This window comes from Protopterus annectens, chromosome 6.part0, assembly GCF_019279795.1.
Source record: "Protopterus annectens isolate FY-2018-M chromosome 6.part0, PAN1.0, whole genome shotgun sequence".
Lineage (NCBI taxonomy): Eukaryota > Metazoa > Chordata > Ceratodontiformes > Protopteridae > Protopterus > Protopterus annectens.
In genome coordinates this window covers 1,667,092,519-1,667,104,072 of record NC_056737.1, presented here as the reverse complement: position 1 = coordinate 1,667,104,072, position 11,554 = coordinate 1,667,092,519, and the positions used below count along the sequence as shown (strand labels likewise).

Here is an 11,554-nt window from a genome sequence, read left to right as displayed (position 1 = left end):
CATGTCTGAAGACTATGGTTCTGTTAATAGGAGAGCTGTCAAGTGGTTACCATGGCAGGTAAAGCAGCTGCCAAAAAAATGTGTCATAAAAACTGCAGTAAGATAGGTTGGATATCTTACTACCATAAAACACTACAATTTTTCACATTTGATTTTAGCCCTTTTTGCATGCACTACTGGGTTAAGTAGATTAGTTCCTCCCATAACTAATGGGTATCATAGGAAGATTTAACAATAATTTCCAGTTTGCAGTCATTTACAAATGGAATTGTTCCAATTTGGAGAAAGAAGCTGATGCTAGAAAGAAGAGGTTCTAGTGCTGAGCCCTAGATCATACCACTAGTTACCTTTGTACTTTCCTAGGAGTAGCCTGCCACCTTAACTTTGTGGGATCCATCTTTCAGCTGGTTGAGTATCCAACTCACCATATACAGAGCTACGTTTTAAGGCACTTGGTTTATTGAACAATGCCATCATGGAGGATAGTGTGCAATATTTTAGCCAAATCCAAATAAAGCACTGTAAAACAGAATAACCACTGTCTATAGCCCGTGTAACTTTCTTGAAGAAAGTAGTTAAAGTGAGTAGGCAGGATTTCCCTTTGACAAAGCCAAACTGATGAGGGCCTAGCCTCCTGAGTTTTTCATATCATAGTTTACGAGGTCTGATATGATGTGTTCCATAGCTTTTTAGACCAGATTAGATTAGTCAGGCTAGTTTAGAGAGTTTCCCAGGCTCATGGTAGGGTTGCCATTATGGACAGGCATCTCCATTGCAGTTCACCATACTCCAGGGACATCTTCTATACCTAATTGACTTCTGGTGCGGAGCAGTTAAGCAGCATTTTGTTTGCGATCCCCACACTAAGGCAGATCGGCATGCATTTAACCTGACAAAATGCATTACTCAGGTTAAAACAGGAGAGGCAAATGCTCAAGAGGAAAAAAGAAAATGTGAATGAAACAGTGAGGAGAACTAGAAAAGAGATAGTAATCCGACTGATCAACTGTGGGCTCAGTCCTCCTCACCTTGTGATCACATGGCAGCTGAACGAGACATAACATAGCAGAGAAGCAAGACAAGCTTTATGCCTAAGTGTTGAAAATAGGGGGGGGCTCTTAACGACTACATGAAGAGGAACGATAAAAAAAATAGAAGAGATAGAGTTTGCTTTGACAAAGTAGTCAGACAGTATGCAAGCCTTCCAGACTGAGAATAATCTAACACTCATTAGACTGGAAGCTTTAGAGGCATCCCAAGAGGAACTGGAGGAGAAACTGGTTTAAAATGGAGGATCGTGAATGGAGAAAGAACTTGTAGTTTATTAACATGCCACTGGGAATAGACGGAAATACCTGCACAGACTTTCTAGAAGAGCAGCTACATAAATGGACTAATTTCTCAAAAGAAGAAATACTTATCATCAAGAGGGCACTCAATACTTTTACACCAGCCCCTTTTTCCACATTTGGTTGTGTCAAAAGTGCAACTGTTTTATCTTTAGGAAAGTTTTTAAGTGTTGTATGGAAAAAAGGTAAAATCTTAATGGTAGGAACCCACAGAGTTTTTAAAGACCAGGATTTTCCAGTGGTCACTAAATTAAAAAGGGGAAAATATTCCCGCTTTTCAAGGCATGCAGACAATTATGGTTACATTTTAAAGTGGTTTTTAGATTCAGAATTGGTGGGAGGAGCACTAGAAGATTATAAAGTAAGCCTAACCAGACAAAGGAAGAAGAGACAGCCAACTCCAAAAAAATACTTAAAAGCTCAAAAACCCATAATAGCGCTGGCCAGTGAAACTATTCCTGGTGTTTCACCAAAAGATGCCTGAAAATAATGGAGAGCTACACAATGAGTTTTAGCTCTACTTGACAGACGTGAAAGAGACAGGGAACCACAGATCGCAAAGGGCAGTGAAGGAATAAAAATGTTGGCCATGCACTGGGTTGTCTGAACTACTACTCCCAGGGTAGAAAACAAGGAACCCATGTTTGTGGTGATGCAGACCTATAATGAAAACTGAAGTTGCACAAGGGCAACAACCAAAATGAAAAATGGCTATTTCTAAGCCAAAGTTTAAATGTCAATTTAACCCTGAAGCTTTAATACAATAGAATATAGTGGCGAGAAATTCCATGACTGGAGTCACAGGAGGACTGATAGTGAGGGGCACACAAGAGTCTGTTCACATTGTTGGGAAAAAAGTTGGCTGGGTTGACTGGACTATCCAGTTGTAGATTTGAAAACAAGGACTCTGCTTCTGGTGACACAGGCCTACAATGTAAACTGAAGTTGGACTTGGGAGTCAGCCCAAATAAAATGTACATAAAAATTTGGTTTAGAAATAACTGTTAATTAACAGTTAGTAGATTATTAGAGACATTCACTCAATCTAGCTATGTAGCTTTAGTACAAGAGGGCAGTGGTGAGAAATCACATGGTTAGCCTTGCAGGAGTACTGGTTGTGCAAAGCACACAAGACTCTGGTCACTCTGTTGGATCCAGGAAATGCAGTAGTGGGGAAAAGGGTAGTTTGTTATTGAATGGAGGAGTAAGAAATAAAAAGTAAATGGGGAATGCCTAATATGAAGGGCTTAGGGATAACAGCAAACACAAGGAAGGAAAGGGTAGACGACACAAATAGCAGCAGGTAATTAGATGCTAATAAAAGTCGGCTACAGAAGTATGATTTGACCAATCATGGTCATGACTGTATAACAGTGGACCATTTGGGGGCTTACAAATTAGTTTAGAGACAAGATTAGAGCACATAAAATACTGAAATAAAACTAAAACAGGTAAATACATTGACAAAGTAGAAATGCATACATAGGTTCATAGGCTGGTAATAGGCTATCGGACCTAGGGCCTATACAAGCCTAGCCATAACAATTCCCTGGCTATTTCTTCCCACAATATTAATCAATATCCAGTGATGAAATCTGCTTGTTCCCCAACCACACAAGCATAGCGTTATTTTCCAGTGAAACAACTGGTGAACTCTGTTTTGTGTTGTATGGCATTAGTCTTTATAGTGCACTGAATACATAAAAGATAGCATTATTCTTCCTGCTTAATCTGAAAAACTTCATGAATTTGTCTGTAGAGAAATTATAAAACCCTAGACAGCCACTGGTAAGCTAACAAGTATTTAGTGTCTCCCCTTGCTCTATTTATATACTATCACCTAAAATTACAACTATTGTCAACGTGCACACTGGTATTTTTAGTATTACAATACATATTTCTTAGAACTATCCCAGGCAAGTGAATGTTACAGTACAAGGTACAACAGCCTTGGACATTGCATTGTAGCATTGTTGCCTCGCAGCAAGAGGTTCTCCGGTTCGATTCCCACCTGGGGTGCCTTCCGTGTCCGTGTGGAGTCTGCATGTCCTCCCTGCATTCGTGTGGGTTTCCTCTGGATGCTCCAGTTTCCTCCCACGTTACAAAGATATACGTCTGGAGTGTTTCTCCCCGGCCCTACGCTGAAAATTGGCTTTGTTCCAAGTCATACTCTCCTGGTTAACAAATGTTAAATAAAAAAATAGTCTATATGTTTTCGTTTATTGGTTTTATAGTGTTATAGAATGACTTTATGTGACTATTTTAGAAAACAGACTGTTCTTAGTACTGTACAATATATATCTAACTGTGAGAAAATAACTGCTGCCTAAAATTGAACGTACTGCCAAAGGCATAAGCATTTTGTAGCATACAAAATTCTGGGGTAAACTGCCTCTAGCCTTTAAAAAGGTACTTATTTACCTTCTAGCAAATTTGTTCATTGCCCCGTACTTTATACACAGACACAGACACAGACACAGACACAGACACAGACACAGACACAGACACAGACACAGACACAGACACAGACACAGACACAGACACAGACACACACACACACACACACACACACACACACACACACACACACACACTGAAGTCTTTACAAAGGTGCTTCTTAATCATTTGCAGAAGGACCTCAGGGAACAGTGGTGAAGGTAGGAGTATATGTGTATGTATTTTCTTAACCTCTACACCTCTCCCCAATATTAAGCAAATTTTAAGTTTATTTTTTCTCCCTTCCTCTGCTAACTATGTCTTAACCTGCCTATTTTCTTATCTTTCAGTTGTAAACCATAGAACCAAATATTTATATAGTGCAGCATCATCCACCTTCCTGAAAACATTGCCAGTACTCTTGGTGAGCCCAGTCATCTACAACCAAGACCCTCCGCCCAGCAGAAAAGAACATTTAAAATGTGATTAATGCTTCAATTCTTAATTTTAAGTTACTGATAATGTATCTAGCTATCTTATAGTGGGCACACTACTAGAGGGCTTCAGCCTCTTCCACTACAACTAAATCAATATAATTTTTCTTTCACTCAGTAGCTACTTAGCTAATGGCATATCCTGCAAATAAGCATTAGTAAAACGTATTGCTGAAGCACCCTATTTCTAACAGTAACATCTTATAATAGGTGGAAAGTTAATAATAATAAAAAAAAAGCTTGTGTTACTGTCCATGTTACAGTCCCTAGAAAAAAAAATCTTCTTCTGTAAATCTCCTAATTTAAAAGCAAGCTTAGTAAGACTGTTTACCTTAATGTACTGGCTAACATAGTATTGCCATTTCTCTTTACCATCATAAACAATGGAAGAAACTACTTTCTTGTGGCAGCTTAATCTCTGTAAAATTGCCTTAAAAGCTCACTTTACTTCTAAATGCAGCTCTATGGATCATACACACACACACAAAAATACACACACACACGTACAGATGCAAGAGTATGCACAACATATAGTTCAAGAAAACAATGTCAAAACATGGATGGAAAAATGGAATTATACTTAGCAGAGCTTTTTGTGGATAAGATGTAGCCATAATGACCAAGATAGCTTATGCTACAGGAATAGCATCATATTATACAGAGAAGTAGGAAGACATTAGAAGAGGCAAGTTAGAATAGTTGCAAGGAAGGAAATACATGGGGACAAGACAAAGAAAATGTGAGAGGCAAGCAGAAGGAAAAGGAGTACAAAGGAGAAAAACTGTGACAGAGATGCAGAGAGAAGAGGGAAGTATGATGAATAAGAGGCAGTAAGTGAGGAGATAACAAGATGAGATAAGGAAGGATGAAATAGGGATAAAAGGGGTGTGTGAAATACTTACGAAATCTTGCAAAAAAAAAAAAAGCTAACAAAAAAATCCTATTTCATCAAACCTTCAGTCAACAAACCAAAACAATTTGGTCCTTTATAAAGAAACTATTACTCCCTGGCTAAACAGCTACTCCCATAACAACAACCAGTGGCAACCCAGGACAACATAGCCACCCAGTTCAACTCCCACTTAATACTCTCTCTTACTAAACAAAGCTCTCCCACCACCCTCACTACCCCCAACCTAATCTAATACTATATCCTCCTCTTTCCAATGAGTACCAACTAGCACCATAAAAAATACCTAAAAAAACTCAACCTCAGCAGCAGACAGCTTCCCAACAGATTACCTAAAATTCGCTTTGGAAGCTCTAAACCTTCCCAGTGTCTATACTAATTAAATCGATCCATAACAGAAATCTATGTCCTGGTCTTTTTGAAGAAATAGTTCAGAATTCCACTCTACAAAAGGTGGAAATTCACATGAGCTATCCAACTATAGATGCATATCGCTAATACCACCATTATCAAAAATATTAGAAAAATGTATCCACTCCCAGCTCTTCAAATATTTTACCAAAATAATTTTCTCACCATGACTAACAGTTTACACTCCAGTCATAGCATAATTACTGCTCTTATTATCTTATCAATGCTATCAAGCATAACAGAAATAATGCAAACCTAGTATCAGCACTCTTAGAGCCGTCAAAGGCAGTTTCCCAATCAAAAAGCTTCTCAGCAAACTCTTCTCCCTAGGTCTAAATAAATTACCTCTCACCTGGTTTCATAACTATTTCACAGACAACAATCAGTAAAACAGAATTGAGAATTCTCCTCTTTCCTTCCAGCCACAGCTGGAGTCCCACAAGGATCAATACTGGGTCCATTTCTATTTAATATAATTTCTAAACAAACTCCATACCACCACACAAAAAAGTAAAGTTAAGTATGCAGATGGGAGCTGCAGCAACACTACAAATCCTCCAGAAAATCACCAGAATCTTGGCTAGGCACTCCGACCTACTATCAAATACAAGATTGGCTAAGCTAATGCTCTTTATATCAAAACAATTTAAAAGACTGAAGACAATTTTCATAGTCTCTTCTGACTATACAGAAACTGAAACCATGATAGAAGCCACATAACTAGGAGCACTCAGATAAATTCAAACATGACCAACATATTCTTCAAACTATCAAAAACAAACATACACAAAAAATCTAGGCTCGCTATATAGAGCAACTCAGTATCTTATAGTATTCACAGGAAAATCCATAGCAGCCATCTACCTACACCCATGTTAGCTGTATACATCACCAGTCTATCAATTTCAACAGTGCTCAAGTGCAAACTTGACACATGCTGTAATAAAAATAGCAGGATTCACCACATACCCATCTCAAAACACACAATTGCACAGTCTGAAGGACCTAAATTTGTTAGAACTCTCAAATCAACTAACCAACTCTCAACTAATTACTGCCCACAAACTTATCTATAAGCCAGACAGTAAGATCAGAACACTACGCTCTAAAACTAACTCTCTCCTAGCTGTAAGTTAAAATTAGCAGAGATGCCCTCAATTCTCACTGTGACCCAAAACTGTAGGACTTCACCCCAGTAGAGTTAAAGCTTACAGAAAACAACAAATGCTTTAAAAGTCTGCTAAAACAGAACCTGCAAGCCACTTGGATCGGCTCTTGCTCTACACCCGGATAATATCCGATCAAGAAGAAAATTCAAACTGCAATACCTTTGAAAAAAATGATAGCTGCTCTGTACTAAAGGCCCTGTGGTGATTATTACATTTTCCCTTCTATTTACTACAGTAAAACACTCAACTGATTATTTCTTAAGTACCTACTCCTGTTTAATCATTGTTCTCCTTCATTGTACCACTACTTACTAATTTCAACCCAAACATCAATCCTTGTCTTCCCTTGTATTTCAATTTCTGTCTGGTACAGCCTTATGCAAATGCACAGGCTCTTATTTTTTATTTTCTTTCTGTAGTCACAAATTGTATGAAGACAGGTTAGAATAAATCATCTGTTATATATGCAAAAATGTATATGTAACCAGGATGAAAATATTATATACAATGTGGAAAATGAAAGTTAACTGTATGCTGTTTCTGTTCATAGGTAGGTACTAGGCTATATACCCGAGGGCATTTATAAGCCTAGCCAGAGTGTGTCGACTTTAGTCACCCCACTGATTAATTAACTGATCCTCTGTCAAGCAGAGCCAATGAAGTGATGCCAGGGGTGTATTTTCTGTACCCATCCACTCGTCAAGGTTTCTCTTGAAGAGCGTTAGTGAGGGGCTCTGCCTAATGTAGTTTGGAATTTTGTTCCAAAGCATGGGGAGTCTCTGTGACAGGAATCTATCCCTCTAGCATGTTCTATTTATTGTTGTCGCAAGGTTTAGCTCACTAGAGCACGTGGCTCGCAGTGACCTGGATTTCTTTAGGTGGTCTTTCCAGCTGTTGGAAGTGTTGGTGAGGTACATCCCAAATGGGGCATTGTACTTTTTGATGGGTCTAATGAGTGACAAGCAGAGGGGCACTATAACCTCTATTTCTAGATGCGAACCCTTTAGTAATTAGATGGGCCACATAGAAGGATTTCCTAACTACTTTGGCAACATGATTGTCAAAGGAGAGATTACTATCTAGCTGGGGCCCCAGATCTCTTATTACCTCTTCTGTATTAAGGGGGCTGCCATCTATGTGTTAATTCGTGGGTGTTTTGTTTTTCCCAAACGGGATGACTATGCATTTTTTGGCATTTAGCTTGAGGCCATGACTTTGACACCAGGTGTCTGTCTCAGTAAGGCTCTTTTGGAGGGATGTCTGTGACAGCCAGAGAGTCAGTTATGGCTCCCAGTTTGCAGTCATCGGCGAACTTGGTTAGCTATAATCCTCCAGTGTTTGCCTGTACTTCTGAGAAGTATATGCCGAACAGTAGGGGTCCCAGGACCGAGCCTTGCGGGACACCACTTGTGACTGGTTTAGAGTCGGACATGGAGCCCACTATTCTTACCGTATGAGTTCTGTCTGTAAGCCAGTTGGCAACCCATCTCGTGATGTTGGGGTTTATGTTCAGGCTGGTGAGTTTTTCTGCAATACCCGAGTGGGGAATGGTGTCGAAAGCCTTGGCGAGGTCAAGGTAGGCTGTGTGAATCACCTTTCCCTCATCTATGGCCTTGTCTCGAAGAAGTCAAGCAGGTTTAGTAGGCATGATCTTCCCTTAACAAAGCCGAACTGGGTCGGGTCAAGTATTTGGACGTTCCCAATGTCTTTGCTAATGACATTCATGATGATGCGCTACATAGCCTTGCAGACCAAGCTAGTCAGGCTTATGGGGATAGTTACCAGGGTCAGTTGTGGCCTCTCCAACCGTTGCTGTGCGCCATTCTATGGGCAAGTACCCTGTGGAGAGGCTGAGGTTGAACAGCATGCTTAGGTGTGGGGGGGGGGGGTTAGTTTGTTCTGTAGTTTGTGCAAAATGCAGCCTGGGGCACCATCTGGTCCCATTGACCCTGTGTTTTTGGCTTTTGAAAGGGCTGTTTTCACCTGTGCGTCTGTTAGTTTTAGGACACTACACTTTTCCAGTACTGGTATTTTGTGCTATTTTGCACTAGTTCAGTGCATATCTGTGAGTTGCCACTTAGATTCTTAACACAGCTTAAGAAGGCTTTGTGGTTATCTTTTGAATCCTTGGCTATTTTTCTTTCTAAGTTAGCCTTGGATGATTTCATGAGGGACCTTAGTTTCTCACCGATACTGATCAGGGATGTCTTTCTTTCTTGGCATTTGCTTTTTTTCTGAACTAGTTTCCTCCTGCTATTGTATTGCCCATTTATGGCAGGGGTCCACCAAACTGGTTTCCTTCTCTTAGAAGAGTGATTCTTGGTTTTGCTAGGGATGGCACAACCCATGCATCCTTGTAGGTGCTCATAGAGTGCATTTGTAAAGTTTTCTGCATCTTGGGCAGCGTTATCCATTAGCGTGGGGGCTGTGAAACTTACCACCTCTGTCTTAAGTAAGGTGAAGTTTGCTTTAGAAAAGTTTTTTACTGTGGTTTCCTTAGTTGGGGGTGGTGGTGGGGTGTGGACATCCAGAGTGATTAGTTTATGGTCTGATCTAACCAGTGACTGATTGACCTCTGGTGTGGAACACCTGTCACCCATGTTGGTGATGACCAGGTCCAGTATGTTTTCATCTCTGTTAGGGGAGTTTACCAGCTGATCCATGGCGTTTGAGTTGATGAATTCCAGGAAGCGCTGGGCCTGGGAATTTGTACTCTAGTAGTTTTCCCAGTGAATGGTAGGGTAATTGAAATCGCCCAATATCAGGGTGTTTGGTAGGACCTTTATGTTTTCCAGTGTCTCCGGAAAGGTGGAGTGGTGGTCCTGGGTCATGGAGGGTGATCTGTAGCAGGACACAATTTGCACTGCAGATTTGCCCGATGTTAGTTGCACATGGATGATCTCAGAGGTATCATGCTGTGCCACTAACCTGGAGGTGTAGGTATCCTTGATGAATATGGATACACCCCCTCCTCTTGTGTTTCGGTCAGTGTTCTGTGGCTGAAATGTGTGGTATGAGTTGTAGCCTGGTAGTGCTGGGGTGCTCTCTGCCTTGAACCAGGTTTCAGTTACTGCATAGATGTTGACGTTCTCCATACTGATTTATAGGTTCATAGATTAGTACTAAGCTAACTGCCCTTGCAAGCCATTTTAAGCCTAGCCAATTATCCCTTGTGAGACTCAAAGACTGCACCTTGTGTTTGTTAAGGCAAACACCTCAACCATTAGGCCTCCCTCCCAACCCTAAATAATCAGCTCTGCCAAGTCTCAAACCCAGGACCCTGTACACTACAGTCAAAGCAATGTACCACTAAACCATTTGAGCTACTGAGGAGTGCTTCGAGCGCGTGCATTTTGAGATTTAAACTCCTGACGTTGAATAGCATAACCCTCAGTTTTTTGTTAACTGTGCTGTTTACGGATGTGGGTTTGACTTTTGAGCCTTGCCTAAAAAAGGCACTATGGGGGCAGCAAGAGCCTTGGCCAGTATTCGAACGCCTAGGGGTGACAGGTGCAAGCAGTCTCTTGCGAAGCAACGTGGCTTGTCGAGCATGTCGTCCCAGGCTGACAGACACTGGATCCCCTTTGAATGACACCAGAAGCTTAGCCAATTGTTGAAATTGATCATTTTTTCTTTATATTGAGGTATCCTTCTTGGTGAGGGCAGGATGCTACTCAGGGTCAGGGTCATACCAGCCTGGGCTACATGATCAGAGAGCTCTTCCATGTCTCTCTTCATGTAGTCCAGGGAGGTACGTCTCAGGTCATTCACACCAACATGAACAATGACAGAGTCATATTTGTACTTGTTCTGGAGTGACCTAAGTGCATGTGTTATGTGGCGGATTCTGGCTCTCGACAGGCAGCTAATAGTAACCTTCTGCTTGTCCAGCCTAGTGAGTGGGAAGTCAGTGTACATTACTAGTGTGTTAAGTATGTTATTTCACCTTAAGGGCTGTGAATGTGCGGCACACTGATTTTGTGTTATATGTGTTGTCTGGTTTGTGACAGGAGGTGCAGGTTGTTTGAGTGTCTGCTTTGGAGGTCTCTGATGCTTTTGTTTTTATTTAAAGCCTCAGAGTATGATTTTGTGTATTTATGTGTATTTTTTGCCAGTGCTGTTTTAGTAGGTCTGTGTGCAGCTGGAGGTGTGGTGCAAGTCTTAACCATCTCATCTTGACTGTGTTCCAGTCTTGGGTGGAAACAGCTTAGCTTCCAGTTTGGCTGTATAATTGCATCTCTTGCATATGTTAGTGTTTTGTGGTAGGAGGAGAGGGTTGTCTGTGTACATGAGGCAGTTGTAACATTGCCTCAGGATACCCAGATTCACCATCTGGACTACAGAGTACACCTGAAATTGCCCTTTTGTCATGCCTGAATAGTTGGGTGAGCTGCTTAGTCGCTTGGTTAGTGAGGGGTGAATAAAGAGCCTTGCCCTGCTGGGCAATCAGTGTCAGGGTATTTTAGTGCCTGCTATTAGGTCTGAGCAAGTGCTGGGCTGTAGGGTGCTTAGGTTGAGAGTTAGACTAGTTTTAAGGGAAAAACTGAAGTGGAAACTTATTGGAGCCGGGAATAATTTAACCATAGCTAACCAGCACTGCCCGGTGCGCAAAACCGTGCAAACGCGGTTTTTATAGTAGGAAAATGAAAGAAAGAGAGAAATTAGCCCAAAATGGCCAATAAAATACTAACTTCTGGGCTGGAACCACTCCTCCAGGGACAGATAGGTTGCTCAAAGCTCCCCTCTCTCACAGGTGAACAGAAAAACTTCCTTCTATCCAAGTAA

The 11,554-nt window shown here is 41.0% G+C and overlaps 1 protein-coding gene across 1 annotated transcript in view; it reads right to left on the bottom strand.

Annotated features, from left to right (window-relative positions):
- Positions 1-11,554, bottom strand: part of DTL (denticleless E3 ubiquitin protein ligase homolog) — a 279,535-nt gene that overhangs the window by 233,149 nt on the left and 34,832 nt on the right. The window lies entirely within an intron of this gene.